We start from the raw sequence: 2,630 nt of genomic DNA on the forward strand, positions 1-2,630 counted from the left end.
ACTAATACACCCCAGGCCTCCTCTCCCATCCGACTCAGACCCCTACGGGCTACGTTTATTAGCAACTGATGCTCAGCGCGAGCCCAGCGTAGCGTGAGGGCAAGCCAGACTTTTAAGTCAGGCATGTTACGAGCCTTCCAGCTCATAGCTATCAGTCTTTTGTAGATTACATACGCTAAGTCTACAAACCTGTGTGAGTGTTTATTTCTTTTCGTTCTTGGCCTCAGTCCAAGTAATCAGGACCTGGGATCCATGTTCAAGTTGAGCCCCGTGATCTCCGCTAAGGTTTTAACCACCCTCTCCCAGCCCCCTCCCAGCCTCGGGCACTCCCAGACCATGTGATAGAACTGTGCTGCTGGTTTTTTGCATCTGGGGCAGGCTGGATCCGACCCGGGGAACATACGTTTGATCCTGGCCGGTGCCAGGTATGTCTGATGTAAGTAATTAAACTGTGTATATCTGAATCTAGGGTTTCTTGATACCTCTCGTGTGTGGCTCAAAGCTTTTGTCCATTCTGACTCAGAGACCGGGTTGGGCAATACACTGTCCCACTTCTCCCTGACTTTCTGCAGATTGTCACCCGGGGGTTTGTTCAGAAGCTTGTAAAGGTTTGATACTGCTTTTACTTGGGAGTCACACCTCAGCATGTGATGCAGGGTAGCTGTGATATCAGGCTCTGAGTCGACTGATGCCCATGTTTTCCTGATTGCATGACATATTGCGTGATATGCCAGGAACTGCCCACGATTAATCCCTGTGAGGGCCTGTATAGCTTCGAAGGTCATCAATTTCCCTTCCTCGAAGCAATCTCCCACTTCATTTATACCCGCCTCTAGCCAAGTTATGGGTGAAAATGAACCCGCGTCTGTCCAACCGGGGAGCCACTCCAGTGGGAGGAGTGGAGAGTAAGGAAATGCTTTACTCCCCCCTTGGACATACTTCTTCCAGTATGAATGTGCCGTTAACATCAATGGATTGGTGCATGTGCTTTTATTCTGCTTATCCAGCAGCCAGGTCAGTATTGGAGAGTCTTGAAGACGGGACTTCAGCCATATAGTTTCTGCTGAACTAGGCCTATGTAGCCAATATAAAATCCACTGCAGCTGTGCTGCCGCGGAATAGAGCTCGAAGTTTGGAGCGCCCAGTCCACCCATTGCTACCGGATGGTGCAGCGTGGTCAGTGCAACCCGCCTTCTGCCCTCACCCCACACCAGCTGTAGTAGAATAGAGTTCAGACCGATAAAAAAACTTTTGGGGATAGTGATTGGTAGGGCCGCAAAATAATACAACAGTCTAGGTAATATCAACATATTTGCTATAGCTACCTTACCCAGTGGTGAGAGTGGTAATTTATTCCAGAAGCATAACGAGCTCTTTACAGAAGACACTGCTCTCCCCAGATTTCCATCCCTTAGATCTTCAGGCTTATGGTAGACATTGATCCCTAGATATTTAAATGTGTGAAAACACCATTTTAGGTGACCCGTTGGAACATTTTCTTGCCTCACAGGGGGCCAGCTGACTAGTGGGAATATACAGGATTTCCCCCAGTTAACCATTAAACCAGATAACCTTCCGAACTCAGACAGTAGCGACATTACTGGGGCCAATGCATCTTCTGCCCTGCGTACGTATATCAGGGCATCATCTGCGTATAATGATATGGAGTGGAGAGTACCATTCCTTGACACCCCCCATTCTTCTTTTTTGGCCCGGACGCGTGCAGCTAGCGGTTCCATTGCCAAGGCAAATAGGAGGGGGGAGAGCGGACAACCCTGTCTTGTTCCTCTGCAAATCGAGAAAGCATCTGATACCACTCCTCCCGTCTTTACCCTAGCCTGCGGGCAGTATATAAAATGCGTACCCAGTTTATGAATTTTGGGCCAAGGCCCAATAACTGCATGGTGGCGAACAGGAAGTCCCATTCTAATGTATCAAACGCTTTTTCTATATCAAGCGATATCACCGCTTCCTCGAGTGCAGTCGGGAGGGAGTCACCCATCACGCTGAGCAGCCTCCGAATGTTTAGGAAGGTGCTACGTTTCGGGATGAATCCATTCTGGTCCTCGTGTACCAGGATATGCATGTAGGGAGCTAACCTATTAGCCAGAATTTTGCCCAATATCTTACAGTCCAGGTTCAACAGTGAGAGGGGCCTGTAGGATCTGACATCAGTGGGGTCACGCCCAGGCTTTGGGAGGACCACTATCATTGCCTCTCTCATCGAGGGGGGCAGGTTTCCGTTGACCTCTGCTTCCTCGAATATTTTCAGGAGATATGTGTTAAGGTGTGTCGCAAACGTGGAGTAATATTCTGACGGCAGTCCGTCCGTCCCTGGGACTTTATTCCTAGGTAATTGTTCGAGGGCCTTGTTGAGTTCCCCCAACGTGATGGGGGCTTCTAAAGACTCCCTGTCAGTGTTTGTTAGTTGGGGCAGGGGAGAGTCTGCTAGGAAGGACTCAAGCTGTTGGATGGTACATGATGTACTTTTGGTGTATAATTGTGTATAGTATTCCATGAACGCATCATTTATATTTACCTGTGTGGTGGCTATTGCGCCTACGCCTGTAATTATCGACCCTATTGGAGGGCACCGACGGTCCTCCCGCAACAGCCACGCGAGCAGCCTA

The sequence above is a fragment of the Pleurodeles waltl genome, chromosome 7 (genome assembly GCF_031143425.1).
Source record: "Pleurodeles waltl isolate 20211129_DDA chromosome 7, aPleWal1.hap1.20221129, whole genome shotgun sequence".
NCBI classification, from domain to species: domain Eukaryota; kingdom Metazoa; phylum Chordata; class Amphibia; order Caudata; family Salamandridae; genus Pleurodeles; species Pleurodeles waltl.